This window comes from Perca flavescens, chromosome 19 (genome assembly GCF_004354835.1).
Source record: "Perca flavescens isolate YP-PL-M2 chromosome 19, PFLA_1.0, whole genome shotgun sequence".
NCBI lineage: Eukaryota > Metazoa > Chordata > Actinopteri > Perciformes > Percidae > Perca > Perca flavescens.
In genome coordinates, this window is record NC_041349.1 from 19,155,666 (window position 1) to 19,175,556 (window position 19,891).

At 41.9% G+C, this 19,891-nt stretch overlaps 1 protein-coding gene across 4 annotated transcripts in view; it reads right to left on the minus strand.

The window, feature by feature from the left end:
* The window catches only part of zbtb4 (zinc finger and BTB domain containing 4), a 28,811-nt gene extending 10,894 nt beyond the window's left edge, over window positions 1-17,917 (minus strand). Inside the window, exons 1-2 of one of the 4 annotated variants that reach the window (XM_028564573.1) lie at window positions 17,730-17,917; window positions 11,806-11,940 (exon numbers count right to left, since the gene is read on the minus strand). The gene's annotated coding sequence lies outside the window, so the exon portion shown is untranslated. The other 3 variants (XM_028564575.1, XM_028564572.1, XM_028564574.1) reach the window with 3 other exon arrangements.
* Window positions 17,918-19,891: the final 1,974 nt, after the last annotated feature.

Sequence of the window (19,891 nt, forward strand, 5' to 3'; positions counted from 1 at the left end):
GGCCTACTTTTAGCTATGCATTGATTCAATTTGTATTCCATATCAAATCACAAATGTGAAGTAAACACTGTCGGCTTTTTATTATGCAAACTTTGTTCTTTTAAATGTTAAATCACCAGAAAAAAGCAAATACAACTGATCATAAAAAAAAGAAAAAAGAAAATACAATTGATCATAAAAAAAAAAAAAAAAAAAAAAAATACTTGCAGGTTAGTCTCCCTCTCTTAGCGCAGTTTAACTCTGAAACCAATTAACTTTGGGGAGATGAAAAGTGCTGTTTGGCTCAATAATCCTAACATATTGTCTGCTTGAATTTTGGGACCAATTCAAAACAGCATACGTTTTACTATTTGACTCTGAGATACTTTGTCATTAGCATCTGAAAAATATGAACAACTTTATGACCTACGAAACCATTAGTTTTGAAACCACTGAGTTTAAATGTTCAATCAGTCACTAGGAACATCTCTGCTGAAGTGGCCTTGCATAACATAAGGCAGGACGGCATAGGAGTTTGGCTGGCCTGCCAGCTCAAGGCCTTGAACCAGCCGTTGAGCAATCTGTTTATTCCACATTGAAACTGGTACTTGTGCTGACAGACAAATAACTGTTAGGATTCAATAACCATGCTTGTTTTTCTTTTCTTTTTTTGCCATCTTCCATCTCAAAGGAAATTCCTCAAAAATCTGACCAGAAGTATTGTGTTTTATGCAGTTCAAACTAAAACTTAATTTGGCTCTCAAATAAACTGTTTTAAACTTAACACTACTTATAATTGAGGATTAAAAATCTGATCATAGCAAATTACATTTTTAATACTGTGTTAGTGCCACTTAATTTACTTTCACATTTCAATGCGGATGTAAACAGCTAACATTTGCACCGAAGCCTCATTAAAATGTCCTTAAATAGAGTACAGCTGAAACGATCAAGTTATCTCTGCTTTCCGTGTACTCCCATCATTAAAGGACAAATCTGGTTGATTACAACTTCGGTCTGGTTCGGTCTGTCTGTTTGTTTGTTGGTTTGCCTGTCTGTCAGCAGGGTTATGAAAAAACTACTAGCCTGAATTTCATGAAACTCAATGGAAGCGTGTAGCATGGACCAAGGAAGAACCCATTCAATTGTGGAGCGGATCCGAATCAGAGGGCCGATATACAGTATAAATAATTTTTCACTTTTGTTAACTTTGTGAGATAGGGCTTTTGTGCTGCATTCATGTGGTGTTGAAATGATCCAAAAAATTTGTTCTGGATTATATTTAATGGCTCATGATCCGTTTCCTTTGCGCTTCCTTGTCACACAAATACTATAAACAGCTATCAACATGTTGTTTAAATGCTCTGAGCAATAAAATACAACACATCTTCTTTGTAGCGTCCATGTTTTTTCCACGAATTTAAAACTCATGAACACACCGAAGTCGGAAGAACAAATTCCCAACTCAGGAAATGGGAATATCTGAGGAGCGTGTGAATGTATTATTTGCCTTGGCGGAGGTCTGCGCTCTGTAAGTGCCATTTTAGTTTTATATAGTTTTGGCCATCATTGTGCTAACCAAAGTAGTTGCTGAGATTTGGGAACACAACAACGTCACAAAGGATGATTAATAATTGGATGGGACAAGGAAAACGGGTGGTCAGGTGACAGGTTGTAAATGAGCTAAAGGTTTAGAGATGATCTAAACAACTGTATTTTGATATGAAACTGACAGAGAGCACACCAGAAATGTTGGTAATAATCTGTTACTGCACATGAAACCTGTATGCTTACAAAGCTACAGTAACCTGACGGAGTACACTAGTGCCTAAAGTACTGCCGGTCAAAGCTGAACCAGGCCTGTAATTTGCATATTTCCTCTTTGCACTTCTTTCTTAGCAATGTTACTGCATTCACAGATCCAAGCAATTAGTTTACTGAGTGCTATTTTATTTTTACTAATATACTTGATGGCCAGAACTATAAAAATAAGAACCAAATTGTAATAACCAGAATTGTCCTTTAACTATATCTTTAGCAATGATGTGCCGTCATTGTGTGCGTGTGTGTGTGTGTGTGTGTATGTGTGTGTATGTGTGAGGGGTTAAGGTTCGTGTCTGCAAGGCAGAATGTGGGGGGCCTCGATGTTCCAGCCGATGTTCTTGCCGGTAAGCCAGCGGCGAGGAGCATGTGGGAAGAGGAAGGTGTTGGTTGGGCTTTCTCCCCAGTGAGGGGCAGCCAGAGGGGCCCAACTATCAGAGCAGCAGTTGGGCTGTGAAGAGGAGGGTGTATGTGTGCACATGAGGGTGTGTGTGGGTGGGTAGGGGGGCATCGTTAGCAAGAACAGCTACTGAACTCTCCACAACCCCCCGGCCAAGAGAGCGTGGTGGAGCCAGCCAGATGGGATAGAGGGAGGGAGGAGGTATGGGAAATGGATGTTGGTATGGGTTGGGGAGTGGTTGAGCGGAGGTGGAAGTGGTGCTTGTGGTGGTGGGAGCAGGGGAGGTAGGGGTAACTTCAAACACGTCTCGCCTATGTTCACATTTCATGGTTTCCTTGTCTTTCAGTTCCCCCTCAGCATGACTGACTGCATGCCCCCTCTTCTCCCCCTCCCCACGTGTAAACTGTCGTATAGTGTTTTCGCATGCCGCTCCATGGACCAGCGAACCTGCCCATGTCTAAAACGCCACACTCTCCACACTCTGTTAGCTCTCAGCCCAGCACATAATTCCCATAATAATGCTCGCTGCAACAGAATCCTGAGACGTATTCGGAAATAGTAAGGCCAAAAAAAGTACCCCTGGAGAGCAGTATCCATCACCAGTGACCTTTTTGAAGTAATTTTCCCAAAATCATTTTCAATTTCACACGCAGTCCCTGTTGAAGGGGTTGTGAAAGCCCCTTTGGAGTTCTCAGTCTCAAACAACCAAGTGACATTTAGGTATTAGCAAGGCTGAGCTAGAGCGGCATGTTACAACAGTCACCATAAACTGCAAGTAAAACTATGGCAGGCTAGAGAAGATAAAGCGTTGCACCAGTTTCCTGAATGCGTCCACATCCTTTATGTTTGTGGCATTTAAAAAAACGGCATAATCAAACAAAGCCAACCAACTCGGTCTTGCAATTTGCAAGACTTGCACGTTAGCACTTTTGTACCCAGGGCAGCAAAAGGCCCAAAGACAAATATAGCGGAAATGATTTATTTGATGTCTGGCTGAAACACAAATGACCAAAAGGCTGCCACCTTTATGACAACATCATCTGTGTGACACCACAGAGCAGCGAGAAACTACACTTCATAATGCCTGACCTATGACCCCTACCCCTGTGGCAGTGTGGATCATATATTCCATACATTGAGCACAGGGGCTTGGCTTGGCATCCATGGAAACCAGGAATGTGGAGTAGTTGGCAGCAGATGCTATGTTGTTTTGGGGAAAAAGTAAGGCTTCAACAACAACGGGTTGGTGACATCAATATGCCCTCTGCTGCTCTACGAGAGACAACCTCCAGCTAAACAACAGGTTGGTAAAATGGAGGACAAACTGGGCTGCCAAAAGAGACAGAACCAGTCGGTGGAACTAGCGGTGTTTACCATCGCCTACATGCAAGTTTTCCCCACAAAACACTTCCCCTGATGTTGGTAGTAACTTGATGAGCAGGATAGGGAGACTGGCCCACCATGTTAAGTCCCCAACAACAAAGCTCATATCTGTACTGACGTGTGCTGACCGCCCCGCTGTCTGCAGTCAATCACAGAGACGCAAGGGGCTTCGATAAATTAAAAGTTTCATCACAATCTCAAAACGAGTCATCGCTCTTGAAAAAGAACTGCGTGGTGCGCCAGCAACAGAGGGGAGGATGAGGGAGACAAGGCCTGTTACTGGCGCGCACACACACACACACACACACACACACACACACACACGCACACACGCACGCACACACGCACACACACACACCCAGCACAGGCACACACATACATAAATACGTGTCCACCAACACACACTGCATACATATGCACAGCCCAACACACGCACTGTCAAATAAAAACCTTTTCCTCCTCTTCAAGCGCGGAGCAATCGCCACCACAGCAGCAGAGTGAAGCAGAAAAACAAGCAGGAAAACAACAGAATTCAGCCTCTCTTCCTCTTATTCTCTCTGGCTGTCTCTCAGGAAGGCAAGCATACAAGAGAACGTACCTCGGAAAACCTCCTGCTGCATCTCTGCTGCGATGTGTTCTCTCCCCTCACTCTCCCTCTCTCCCTCTCTCTCTCTCTCTCCCCCTTGGTCTGTGTATGCGCACATCTGAGTGTGTGTGTGAGAGAGAGGGAGCGAGAGCGCAGGGAGAGGCGGCGCACACACACACACACACACACACACACACACACACACACACACACACACACACACACACACACAGGCAGCAGTGTGTGAAGACAGAGGGCAGGAGCGATTCTCACACTCAAACTTGCTCGCTCTCTCTCACTCACTCCCCCTTTCTAGCTCTCTCCTCTCTCACTCCACATTTTGCCTCTGACACACGATTCCTAGTGTTTTTGCTCTTTTTTTTCCAGCAAGTGAATCTCCCCCCTCTGCCCCCCACTGAATCCAATCTTCTTTTTATTTGGAAGTGTTGTTCCCTCTCTCCACACACTCATATGCACACACACACACACACACACACACACACACACACACACACACACACACACTACTTTATATACACAAAGCCCAGCGATAGGGAGAGGGAGGGAGAGGCAGAGGGAGACAGAGAGGGAGAGCAAGCAAGAGGACGCCATTTAAGCAGTTTGTTACGAGCACTGCAAGTCCCCAAAATGGCTGAAAACAAACAGGAACCACGCCAACTCAAAAAACCTGGGCACAAGGACGGACGGACAGACACAGACAGGGAGTGAGAAGAGAGTGGGCGAGAGAGACAGAGAGAAAGTAAGACAGCGAGAGGACAAACTGGCACTAGTCAAATGGCAGATGGGAGCACTCTGTGAAACAAGTGAAATTGAGAGAAAATGGAGGCATTAAAGTGGTACTCCAGCGATTTAGCACTGCACGTTGATAAAGTTTAGGGACTTACAAGAGACAGATAAAAAAAATAATGGTCAAAATCTGTGCAGCACAGACAGATATATGCTGATTTAAAGTCTCTTGTATGGGTCAAGCTCCATAAACTCTGGATCCTACATTTCCCAAGATGCAACTTGATAGCATCTTTTACTAGACTCTCCCTGCCTGGCAATTGCCTGCATCTTTCAAACTACACCTTCCCAGTATACAACCTTGTAGGGCATTTAGATCCAAAATAGCAAACCGTTGTCTACCATATTTAATTGCCCAACACAGTATGATGCTATATGATGTTGCCTTTGGTTGCAGGAAAAGTAGCTGTTGTCACTGCTTACACACATATTGCAAAGAGTGGAAACAATTTACACATTACACAAATTATTGTCACTGCAAAATGCAGATACATTTGTGAGTCCTACAGGGCTCTTGCAGAGTAATGCATGTATATGCAGAGTAAATGTGTCAAAATTACGTTGCGATAGGGAGAAAATCAGGTATCACAATATTCTTCACCAAATACCTCGATATCGATATTGCGGCGATATTCCAGGGTTGACAACTGGTGCTTTCACAAAATATCTTCACACTTAGATGTTAGATACATAATCATCAGTAATGTGGACATAATGTCTAAGTGGGGAAAAGGCAAATAATAGAACAAATAGAACAGTCTGGTAAGTTCAGAAAAGTACATCACTTTACTGTAATGCGGCCTTTAAAACCAGGAAAAGACAACACTTATGTCATATCACGATATTACGATATCCAAAATCTAAGACGATATCTAGTCTCATATCACGATATCGATATAATATTGATATATTGCCCAGCCCTAGTTTTGCCTAAGCCTTTTGCCACTATGCCATCAAAATGGCAGCCGGAACACAGTCTTATTTTCGTCAGACTTTAGAAAACTCCCTCCAGACATCACACTACTGTTTTCGCAGGCTGAATAGTACTCCCCATGACGAGTAAACCAATCTTCACATGTAAAATCAGTGTAGTGCCTCTTTGAAAGAGAAAAGGGGGTTAAAGGTGGACAGACAAGGACAGAAACTGGGGAAGAGACACTCTTCGACTGTCCATGCCCTCAGATAAAAGGGTTCAGGTGATATCAGTGACGATGCCGGCCATGTCAATTAACTGCTTTTAGGTCGAGCACAACTAACGCCCTACCCTCACCAAAACAAAGGCGCCACTGCACAAATCCACTGCAAAATGTCCTGCAGCTGGACATCCCTTTTGATTAATCCGTATCCATGCAAAATGTCCTCACAACAACAACTCTCTTAGTACTGGTTGCTCTCTCACTCGCACGTCATGGTCAGTGGAAATTCCACATATCTCTGTTCTCCCTCCGTCGGCCATGAGCCATGAGCCACTCGGCGGCCTTAGATCAGGAGGTATTCTACCAGCTGGAACAAGAGGCTAGAAAAATGAGAGGAGGGGTAGAAGAATGTTCTAGCACTGTTATGCTTCAACACTATTATACTTCCCACTGTCCTTTTGAGTGGAGCTGCTACCCCCCCCCCCCCCCCCCAGTACCCACCAACTGAACCTTAACGCCAACAACCCGCCCTCCTCCTACTCTTCCCTGCCCTTTCCCTCTCTCCCTCTTTTTCATCACTCTCTCCTACCCTCATTGTACGCTGCCACACTTGTCTCCATGGGAACCGCTCTGGGATTGGGTGTTGTTCCTGTGACCTCTCTGGCTGTTGGAGTTGGATGAACTTTTTTTTTTTCTCCCCCCCCCCGTCCTCTCTTACGCACTCCTGCACGCTTTCAAAGCATACAGGATGTGTGTGGATGGGACACATGACAGCAGTTGTGAGTAGCTTCAGGATAGGACAGTAAAATTAAAACTAGAAGTAACAATTTGTCTGTGTGTAAAGCAAAAGAAAGGAATGCTGTGTTTGTGAAGCAAATTGCCCGTTGGCAAAGACAATAGTGTGTGTGTGTGTGTGTGTGTGTGTGTGTGTGTGTGTGTGTGTGTGTGTGTTCCAGGAGTGCAACCACTCGGCCCACACAGGTGCGCTGGCATTGTCCCGTGGCTGCAGCCAGCTACAAAATCTGTATTCAGAGGTACCCCTGTTGTCCAGACGTCCCTATTCATGGCTGTTTGGCCAAACGTGATCATAGCTTTTCATGCTGTGCTACCAAGCGACACATACATCTGAATCAAATACACAAAGATGGAAGATCTAAGGAAGCCATCTTTGGTGGAAAATTTAAACCATTAGCTCACCAAGACTTTCAATATATTACCATTAGACTCATGATTAGCATTAAGTCTGGTCTAGGGCCTTTATGCAGGGTTTATCAACAATCTGGCGTACATACATTTCTTTAAAAGACTAAAAATGCATTATTTTATATTCTAAATATATATATAAGATGTGGTCCAATTATTAATATTATTTTCAACAGCACAATTGACTATAATAAAAAAAAATGAAATAAAACGGAAAGACAACTAGCAAAATTATCATATAAATCACACACATAAATGGTGCAGTTAAAGGCACCCTGTGGAGTGCTCACTAGCAGCGCTGTGGGAGCAAGGTCTTGAAGTGTGTCCTTGTATTGTTTTTTTTTGTCCTGGTCTACCAGCATGTGCATGATGACACATATGTACACACTATAGGGGTAAAGTCAAACACATCTCTGCCGACTGTGAAGGGCAGTACCAGTTGACAACCGTTAATATGAAGGAGCATGTAACATTTCATCTTTTGCAAATGTTTTATGGGGTAGCAGATTCATTCAACATATTTGTTAGGCCTTAAACCTGCAACAATGATTTTTTGTTGGCCCCAGTGGGGCAGTAGAAGCAAGCCGTGACCATGACGCTGACATATCACCACCTTTTGAGTTGCCTCCAACAGGAACAAACTCATACACATCATACACAATGCCTCCAAAACTACTGGCCTCCCCACCCCCAACTTCTCAGAGCTCAGCAGCAAAGCCATCACACGCAGAGCTAACATCATAGCACATGACCCCAGGCACCCCCTCAACCCATTCTTCACACTGCTTCCGTCTGGCCGTAGATACAGATCCCTGGCTTGGGAACGGGCACGCTATGACAGGAGTTTTGGTCTCTCTGCCATAGCATCATCAAACAGAACACATCGATAACTGTTGTTTGTGTGTGTGTGTGTAGGTGCTTTGTGTGTAGGTATGTGTGGGGATGTATCTGATGTCTCTCATGTGGTCATGTTGTAGTGTATAATGCAATTATGTATCTATGTATTTTTGTGAGGCTTTGTACAGATGGTGGCGACAAATTTCCTGTTGTGTTAGATGTCTAACTGTCCAATATTCACTCTCCTTTTAGTCTCAAGCGTCAAAAGCGAAGAGCTTTATAGGGTCTGGTTATAATTATCTATAAATTCATTACTGTAACCAACCCCTTTCACATTACACGTAGTCATTTTAACTATTGTTATCATAAAAAAAAAAGATTTGCCACTTTAAAAGGGAAACACAATGCATTTTGGACTATATACCTGACCATTGCACATATACTGTATTATATGTTCTGAACTTTTGCACATTCCCTTTGCAACATTTTTGCATATCCTACACAAAACCATACATCCTTATTTTCTCATTCTAAAACAGTTTATTGTGCATATTTGTCACAGTGTCTTTTACATATTTTTTAATTATAATATTCTGTTCTATATTTATGATCTTATCTGCTGTAGTACTTTGCTTTATAGTATATTTCCTCTTACTATGTTGCATCAAACACCCAGGCAAATTCCTCCAAGTGAAAACGTACTTGGCAATATATCGGATTCTGATTATAGCTTTTTAGTTTGCTTACAATGAAAACCCCACTGAAAAAGCTGAGTCAGTTGTCTTCACTTTCCTAAAGTTCTCCGTCCCAGTCTGTCCCCTGGTTGCTTTGGTTTTAGTGCAACTGAACCTTTGTTTTGGGTGCTATCAAGTATCAAATCTTTAGCTTGGTTTTAATTTTGTACATTTTTATCTCAGAAAAGATACAGTATAAAGACAACAGAGCCAGGCTGCTATCTGACAACATAACGACCACACTGACAGAAGGCAAGTATTGACATTATGTTGAAAATATCACAGATTCATGTCCCCCAGGTATTGATCCTGATAGCACTATACAAGTGGATGAATCTGAAAATGTTTTCTGTAGGATAACATGTAGTACTAGTATTAGTCCAGTAACGTGTAGTACTAGTACTATTCCAGTAACATGTAGTACTAGTACTATTCCAATTATAATCAACAACAGACCACACAAAGTGGTGAATAGAGGGGCAATACTTAACAACCTAATTGGAATTAAAACTACCACTGCAATGATAGAAAAGGATAGGAAAATTAGATTACTAAATATCAGATCTTTGTCTTCTAAAGTAGTACTAGTAAATGAATTGATATCTGATAATCAAATTGATCTATTCTGTCTTACTGAAACCTGGCTGGGCCATGAAGAATATGTTAGTCTAAATGAAGCCACCCCTCCCAGTCATATTAACACTCAAATTCCTAGAGGCTCAGGCCGAGGAGGGGGAGTTGCAGCCATATTTGATTCAAGCCTGTTAATTAACCCAAAACCCAAACTAAATTATAACTCTTTCGAAAGCCTTGTTCTTAATCTTCAACATCCAACACGGAAATCAGAACAGCCAATTATATTTGTTGTTGTCTACCGAGCTCCAGGTCCGTATTCTGAATTTTTATCTGAATTCTCAGAGTTTTTATCATGTGTAGTCCTTAAATCAGACAAAGTACTTATTGTAGGTGATTTTAATATCCATGGGGCGTTGACAGCAATAGCCTTACTACTGCTTTCAACTCATTACTGGATTCAATCGGTTTCAGTCAGAGTGTGCACAAGGCGACGCACTGTTTTAACCACACCCTCGACCTTGTGCTGGCATATGGTATTGAAATTGAGGATTTAATAATATTTCCGCAGAATCTGGTATTATCAGATCATTTTTTAATTACTTTTGAATTCTTGCTACCTGACCATACTAAACCAGATAGCAGCTTCTACACTAGATGCCTATCTGACAGTGCTATAGCTAAATTTAAGGAAAGTATTCCTACAGCATTCCAGTCTATGTCGTGCCTTAACATAACAGAGGACCTCTATGTTAACCTCAGTCCCTCTCAAATTGATACATTTGTAGACGGTGCTACGACTTGCCTACGGACGACCTTAGATTCTGTCGCTCCTCTCACAAAGAAGACGATAAAGCAAAGGAAAATAGCTCCTTGGTATAACTCCCAAACTCGCAAATTAAAACAAATCTCCTCGAAAAAAAAAAAAAAACCTCGAAAGTAAGTGGCGCTCCACCAAAGTGGAAGAATCCCGTTTGGAATGGCAAGAAAGTCTCAAAACCTATAGGAAGGCCCTAAGAAAAGCCAGATCAGACTATTACTCATCATTAATAGTAGAAAACAAGAACAATCCAAGGTTTCTTTTCAGCACTGTAGCCAGGCTGACAGATAGTCACAGCTCAACTGAGCCATCTATTCCTCTAGCTCTGAGTAGTGATGACTTCATGAGCTTCTTTAATGATAAAATTATAACAATTAGAGACAAAATTCATCATCTTTTGCCCTCAACTTCTAACGGTTCATCTTTAAATGCAGGACCGCTAGAAAGAACGATGAGTCCCGACATATACTTAGACAGTTTTTATCCTATAGACCTTCAACAATTAATGTTAAAGATATCCTCAGCTAAGCCGTCTACCTGTCTCTTTGATAAAGCTTATAGTTAGGGAACGAGGAGTTGAAGCGTCCACCTAACCCGGCCCACGGCTTCTCCTCGTAGTCATCAGTTTTATATACTGTATAATTAATAATCTAGCGAGAGTAGAGGGAGGCAGGCCAGTACAGCCCGATCCGGTTGGGGAGAGTTCTAGCCCGACCAGGCACCTCTCTTTAACCTGCCTCTCTTAAGTTATGCTATTCAATTCTAGACTGCCGGGGAGGCTGTTCCTTCCTAAGACACACTGAGCTGCTCTCTCATCTCTACTTGTTACTTTTGTATGCATCCTGTCCCAGAAATGTTTGTTACTAACCTAGCTCTGGGGAGTTTACTCGCATCCTGCTGCGTCCTGCTGCACCCGCCGCACCCACCCATGCTCTGCAGTGCCACGTTACATCCCGCAACGCCCTGCTGTGATGTTCCTATGCACAGAGTAGTCAGGATCCAGTATAGGAGATTGCACTACTCAGTATGACACGATGTGCCCTGCTATGACATGAACTTCCACGATAACCTTCAAAGTCACTGTGACTTCTAATGTGACTATTATCACCACTGTTCATCACGCCCCCAACCGGCCCGTCAGACACCGCCTACCAAGAGTCTGGGTCTGCCGAGGTTTCTTCCTAAAAGGGAGTTTTTTCTTGCCACTGTCGCAATAGCCACTGCTAATGCTTGCTCTCGAGGGAATTACTGTAATTGTTGGGGTTTTGGAATTTATAGAGTGTGGTCTAGACCTACTCTATCTGTAAAGTGTCTCGAGATAACTTTTGTTATGAATTGATACTATAAATAAAATTGAATTGAATTGAACAGTTACATGACCAGTAACAGCGCATGAGTCGATTGTGTGCAATACTGGTTTCTTCTTAAATCCAGGCTTCCTAGCGATACATGTGTGTGAATACATCCTGAGGAATGCTCAAGGGTTAGTAAACATCCTCAATGATCTCAAAGAAGGAATGACTAACCTGCTCTCCAGCTGACTTGGACGTAGATCAAAGTGGGAAGTCAAACAATGCTCGAGGAGTTCAAATGTCAGTGGTTTCTTAAAGAGGAAGCAGTGGCTGCACAAGGCCGACGCAGCGATTCTTTCTGTGTGTAGCCTGAACACAGAAATGTGAGGTAGAGTGAAACCACAGCACATGCATTTTCTGCAAGTACAAGTTCAGATAAGCATGACAAATGTTTACATTTGTCGTCGCATGCACACACAGCTGAAAGGGTGTTTAAGCCCTCAGCATTGTCTCACAGACGCAGTGGCGGTACAGTCAGCATTGTCTCACAGACGCAGTGGCGGTACAGTGGGTAACTTGATGAAACCTCCCTTGAAAACAGGAAAAAAATGAGCATGCTGGAACATGTTCTGAGCTAACTTCTCTGCTGTTTACAAAAACAAATGTCAGGGCAGCAGTTTCAACAGTATGGAACAGAAAATACACAAACGGCTCCCACATGAAGACATGTTTTCAAGCAAATCGCTCTTCCTCAAAATTCAAAGTTGTAAATAAATATTAATCAAAATGTAGGAAGTATACACAAGTGAATGCCCACTCACAAAAAAAGCTTAAATGTCAAAGTTATAATGAAATTCTTTAGGGGCTGAAGTACCCTGCAGTTCACATTTTTTAACAGTTACAGTAATGCACCTCCTCTGCAGGGATTTTTCACTTCTTTCACATCTTAGTGCGGAGACGTTGTTTTCACAAGACCAGCAAAAATAAAAGTGATACCCTAATCTATATCTGTTGAGCAATGTAAAATTCATATTGTGTAACCACTTGTCTATCAAAATGTATGTTAAAGCTTTTTGATATTATTGAACGTCCGTTACATTCAAGCCATTACCAAATGAGTTGCCACAAAGCTAATTAAGATCAGCTCCACACATCTCTCTCAGTAATTTCTCAGTATGGCTATGTTCAGGAGATTGTGTCGTCCGGTGACTTTCCCGCGCAGAAGCTCGAGTGAAGATAATTTCCTCCTCTGAAGAGTCCATCATGTTTTTTTAATCCTCTGTGTCCTCTTTGGCTACTAGCAAATGCGTGGAGGAGGGGTGGGAGCGCGATCACGGAAGGCTTGTATCATGTGGACGCCCTGACAGTGTTGTTGTCATTACTTAGAATTCCTCAATGGGGAGAGACCGAAACTACGCACTGTAGCTTTAAACAAAACCTAACAATATTTTTTCATCTATTCCAGGTGAGTCGTGAAGAAAATCTATTAATTTAGTATGCAGCCTTTAACTGGCGGATGACATGCTTTTCTATGTTGTTATCTTGAGTGCCGGGGTGCATTGCTGTGTTACTCTATTGTGTATTGTAATGTGCCAGATATATGTCAAACTTGCAAAATTGCATATCCATATATATTTTTTCTGAGAAACTCCCAGCTTTTTCTTCCCAGTAAATCTTTTCCTGACGCACAAAGGAGTGTAGATAACCCATCTAATAAAATGTTATAAGAGATTTTGAGGCAACCGGGCTTCACCTTGGCCCGAGTGAGGAAGAGGATTTCAACCAGGCCATTAAAGTGTAATAAATAATAATAAATATTAGAGTTCTGCCCCTGTGAGATGATGTAAAGGATTGGAATGCAGTAAAAATCATATTTCTACTCTTTTTTTTTTTAAAGTTATATTTAGTCATAGAATTACCTCAATCTTTGCTCTTGTGAATTGCTAGATAATTCTACTCTAAAAAATAAAACAAGGAAAGAATTGACTCTTTTGTTGAAGTAGTTACAACGACCAGTAGACTTATGCAACCGGGGACGCAAATAGACACTGCTTCAATTTAAGGGGTCACAAGTCAAAAAGGTTGTTTACCACTGTCACAAAATAACAAAAATGGCTGGTATCACAAAAAATATTTTGTGACCTCAAGAAAATAGGTCCATTATGTCAACTTCAAGAACTTATTTTCCTGTGATCGCATGAAAATAGAAGAGACAATCGTTCCTCTGTGACCTTTCACATAAAGTGCTGCAGCTTAACAAACACTGCATTTCTTCAGCAGCTGAGTGTTAACAGCTACAAAATGTTCAGGCGTTTTCAGCATTTCAACACTGCAGGACTAAAACACACAAATCCCAGGGAGACTATCCTAAGCAGATGTACACAACCTGCATGCTGCAAAGATGAGAGTATGTCTATATACTGTACAGGATTAAAGCACCGGAAGGATTCATAGGAGTTATGCTGACAAGTGATGCCAGACAGTTATATAGTTGTGCTGGACTTTTCTAATATAACTCAATGGGCGGATCCATCAGAGTATCAGATGACAGACGTGGGGTTTCATTGTGCGTAGCCTGACAGGCCGGCTTCAGACGCAGTGAGCTATAGCAAGTTTGTGTGAGCGGAGAAACACTGCTGAGTCACACAAACTGTCCCTGGTTCCACACAAGAGATGCAATGCTAAAAAAAATGTATAAATAAAAAAGGAATTAGATAGGGTGTAGGCCACACAACAGTTACAGTTGGCAAGCAATTTAAAATCAGTTTGATACCCAATAAACCGCTGGCAAAATATGGTTGTATAACAGGAAAGAAAAAAGCAAAGGAGAAAGAGGAAGAGAGGGTTCTGAGTGTGGACGTTACGAAAGGAGACTGGAAAGGATAGGTGGAAAATCATCTGGGAGGGGTGCCTGATATGGTGTGGAGGGGGAGGGGGGGGGGCTGGTTTTTCCACTGCCAGAGAGAGAGAGGACGGCTAAATCAAATTAATTAGCTCCTTCATCTCCAGGCAGCTACTCAGGCATGCTGTACTGGCAAAGAGAGACAGTCGGAGGGAGAGGGGGGGGGGGGGGCGTTGGCATAAAAGAATGGGAGAAAGCGAGATAGGACATGGTGGAGGGGTGAAAAGCCTGCTGTGTATGTGCGCCATTCAGGAGGACGGGCAGCGGAGGGGAGGGGTGCATAATTCTCTGATAAGCGTGAGGGTTGTTTTGCTGGAGCCTCTGTTCAGCCATGAGGAGGAAGTGGCTGCATGTTGGCTGACGCTGTGTGCTGCTGCGCTTCGGGGCGATCGTACTTCCTGTTTCTAGACAGCCTGTATTTTGAGGACACTGTAAACAACTCTGCTTTTCTGCACGCCTCTTTAAATAGCACACAGACACTTCAATCAGAACCTCCCAGAAAAACGGGGGGGCTGAGAATGTCTTGCAATGAGAAAGAAAAAGAAAGATACTAAGGGTTTTGAGCCATGGCGCAACATGAGGTATACTTATCCTGTGATCACAAATAAAATATCACTAATCATTTCGCCGACATCAGAAGAAAAAGGAAAAAACCTAAAAGGGGGAATAGAAAGTGAGGCAGATGGTCAGAGGCAATGGCAGCATGCCAGGGGAAACAAAACAGCAGTACAGCAGAGAAACTAAACACAAAAAAGTGAGAAAAGAGGCAGGGCGAGTGGTACGACCAGGACAGAGCCACAGCAGGCAGCATGTGGCCAACTCTGAGGCTTAGTGTGCAAGAGAGAGGGGTGAAAGAAATGCAGCAAGGGAGGGAAGATGAGAGAGTTGAAGAGGGAGTCAGGGAAAATATGAAGGTTTGAGCACAAGTGGTAGGTTCAGACAATAAAGGAGGGAGGAAAAGCAATCATGTGACTACAAGGGTGGACTTGGTAGGCCAAGTTGATTCACAATGAGAGAATAAAGCTCAGTGAATGAGAGGAGAATGATAGTGAAAAAATATGTTGTATGGCAAAAGGGGAGCACCAGAGACAGTGCCAGAGGTCAAAACCTTGGGAGAAGAGAGCAGTGGACAGCTCAGTGCAGCAGCATTGCCTGGACGAGACTTGGCTGCCCTGTGAGAACCCCAGATTAGCACTAAGCCGATTGCAACGCGAGGTAGGATCAAGAGCAATTAATTTAGCACCCAGATAGTCCCAGGAAGAGGCTGAAAGAACCTTAACAAAACGCAGATCTCCTGCAAAACTCAAATACTAGCTGACTTAACATTCCTGCATCAGTCTGTTCTCTACAAATTAACTGCCTAAAAGGAATCCTGTGTAAAAGAGAGTAGAGGAAAATTTGGAAAGTCTGAAAGGGTGTGTGGATGATAAAAGGAAGGATAAAGGAAAGATGAAGACGCTTGGCAGGGGCTAACATGAGCCAAAACAAACACCCAAAGAACAGGACATTCTCTTGCGGACAGAAATGGGCCGGCCTGTTCCAATGGGCTCTTAGAGCATGCCTACGACTCTGCGTCACCCATTTTTATTACAAAACAACATCCTGGTGCATAATTTGAGTAGAAACGAAGACTAAAACTGATTCTTTTTTATTGATATAACAGACGATTCACTCTTATTTTGCATGCAAAAACTACACACAAAAACGCAATGACTAGCATTTCCTACCAGTTTGTTGTCTATTTTTTGATGGTACATACAGTATATGTGGGCTGATACTGTATACTAGGATTGGTTATTTTTACAGCAATAAGTTCCCAGAATATGATTCACAAACTTTACTGAGGCCTATAAAAATCTCCATTTCACGGTCAGCAGGGATGTTTTCAAACAACAACAGCATCAGCATCGCAGCCTCCAGGCCATGTTGCCTTGGTTAGTTTTTGGAGAAAGTTGTCCATGCACACCAACAGTAACTGAATTGTTTTGGTGTTTACCATTTTTTAGGTGGATTCAGGTACAATGGCTCACTAACTCACTGCAGTTAGTTTAGGCTTTGTAATTTTAAATCAGATTGAAAAAATAAATAGTCTGCTCCTCCCATCATGCTTTGCATCCGCCTGTCTGTCTCACCCTGCCTCCGTGTTCGCCTACTTTATTGTGCTACAAAGCTCCCCCTTCCCTAACTCCCCACCAACCCCTGAAACACTGACAGGCTCTGACATCAACAGACAAGAGCTCCCCCTAGATACACGAATCCTCACCCCTTCTGGGAATTAATGCCTCTCGAAGGAAAGCACATGCTATATACATTTATATGAACTGCTGAGGCAGGAACAAAAAATGATATCTAATTATACCAACTGCCAAAACCATCAACTGCAAGGCCTAATGTTATCAGGGATTTGACTTTTTCAGCACTTTAAAATACCACTTTGAATTAATTAGAATAATAAATATGGACTATTCCATCACTGAAATAACAGAAAATGTAGGCAAATCTAAACACATCAGAAGGTAAGTCAACAGTAGCATTCTCACTAATAAAACACATGAAATAATAGAACAAACTGTGATAAACTGTTATAAGCATTTAGTGCCTTAAAATTTGAAATCATAATTTCACACATTTTAAGGCTTTTTAAGTTCTTGCAAACACGCAGTTTAAAGTAAACTTACATGTTTAAATTGCAGTACAGGTGTAAGAAGAAACCAGATGCTGTAAAGGTAATAATACAATAGTGTAAAACTACTCAGAAGTAACATGTTAAAGTCCTGCATTTAAAATGTTACTCAAATAAAATTACACAAGTGTTACCAGCAGAATATAGGCTACTTTACGTATCAAAAGTACGTATTATACCAAATGGCTCCTATTTTATTATTAGAGGACCATGAAAGTAGTTTTTACAGCTATAGTGGGTCGAGGTTGGGCAAATTTTAACAAATGGATATCATGGCATCCATTTAAAAAAACAAAAAAGAATATTTTGCATGTATAAATTTACCACTTTAAAATGTAATGTAGTCACAGTATAAAGACTCATAAAATGGAAAAACTCGAGCAAAATACAAATACCTCAGACACTACCTAAGTACAGTAACTGAGTAAATGTAGCCTACATAGACTACACTGCAATATATACACAGTATGTCAATTATGAACCTTATGGTGTTTCTTAAAGTTCTTACAAGTTGTCACTTTAACCTGACAGCAATCTTAACAGGCACCGTATAGTAGGCATACAAGCACTTACCAGATTGGACTGTATACATTTCACTTTTAATCCGCAAATGTTGGGAAAATCGGAGGAAATTGCTTCCGATATGATGCAAACCTTCTGCATAAGTCCTTAAACGTTACAAACATACTGTAGATTTTCTATTCAAAACGCGGACGAATTCCCAGCAAACTACAGACTTAGACCGGACACAGTAAAGCCTTTATGCACTAACCTCCTTGCAACAGTAGAGGGGGCACGTTCGACAGCCTGGTGGGACTCGCTTCCGCATTGAAAACGTCGTTGTGCAATGTCTTTGCAACGCTGATCATTCTCAATATGAACCAGAGGAGGGAGCCAGCTGGTCAATAATGAATCCTTTGTATAGTCATGGTATTGCATGGCACATGGTGAACAAAGTGATTCACTGTCACATTCTTCTACGCATGTTAACCTGACGTGCACGTAGTTCTTTCAGTTTATTAAAATAACTCAAAACAGAATATGGTTCGACTCCATAAGGATAATGCAGATGTGGCATCTTTCCTAGCTTCTGGGCTTGAATGCTGCCTTCCTCTGCTGGACCTGCCAAAAAGAAATGATAGCAAAGAGACATGTCCATGCTGGTAGCAGCACATAAACACTAAGCTGTCCCACTTAACATGGACGTAATATTTTTATAGGACTTAAAAGGAATTTTGTTGAAATACTGAAGAATAAAACAACCCCACCGTCCAGCATATTGGTTTAGTGTCTTTATTTAAACAAAAGGCAGTAAAAAAGTTGTAACAACGTTTTTTTTTTTAGCACTGTTACATAGCCATTACATTTCACATTTTAAACACTAGCTACATCAGATTGAGTTGATGCATAGCACGGAGAGATTGACATGTGGTTCAACCAGTGTAGCGTTTACTTCCACTTTAACGTTAAATGTATGAAGACAAAATGCACAAACAGTCAAGAGAAACATTTCAGAACACCTTATACAAATACAACGCTGCTTGAATGGGACAATTGAGATATATGGCTCTCAAATGGTTATATATTAACACAGCGATCCGTTCTGCTTTTGGACATTTATATAGCCATTTACACCGGGGAAACGTGTTCCCTTCCCTTGGGCACAACTAACGAGAGCTAACCGGATAAGTCTATTGTGTAACAAGCTAATGGCATCTCCTAGTCCCCGGTAACAGTACTTACCTATAACGTTAGCACCTAGCTAAGCTTTAAGTAACGTTAGTCAAAAGATTGACTTGGAGGGTAGAATACCTCCATTGTCATATTCACTGTACAAACAGCCTATTGATTAAACAGCAACCATATACTTTCTATAACAGACTAATATGCACGTAGTTAGCTAGCAAAATGGCTTCAACTTCGACGAAGAGTCCAGACACTTGAAATACTGGCTAGCAAACTTCCAAGCAGTTTCGACACTATATCCTATCACGTTAAAATTAGTTAGATAAAACATTCATACAGTCGCTCCTTATTTTGTCAAGGAGCTCAACATTTTCTGAAAATGTGCAACTATGAACACTAGCCGGTCAAGTTAGGCAGCAAGAATATCCCAGACTCCATCTTTCTCGTTCACAACAAGAAGCATATTGTCAAACACCGCCATGTTGGGCGCTAATGTCCAACTATGCTAGCTATTATAACCTATACTGTTGTCCTCGTGGCAACGATATAACACATTGCCACTGTAAACAAAACCCATCTAATACAACCTTAACACTAAGACAAAAGTTGACAGGCAAAATCAGGGATTTACTTAGCTAGCTAGCTAGCTAGGTAGCTATGTCCCACCGTAAGCCACTTTTTTTTCCTAGGATGGCGAAGGCAGGTTGGTAAGGTTTAGGCAAAAGGAGTGGGATTGGTTAGGCTTAAGGTAGAATTTCAGGGTAAGCCAATCAGAGACAGAGTGAGGTAGAGCAGGGCGGGGCATTTTCAGGGTAAGCCAATCAGAGAGGCTAGGGCGGGATATACCTTCGCCATCCTAGGAAAAAAAAGAAAATCGCATTCAGTTAACGTTATGTACAATACTAAACCATCAGGCTGCTTTAGCTTAGCTACACAAAGACATCTTCTGAGCATACTTAGCTAGCTAAACGCCGACAATATTACTTCCCAAGCTTAGCTACGTTAACTAGCTAGATAAGCTAACGTTACACAATTCATGTTGAAAAGGT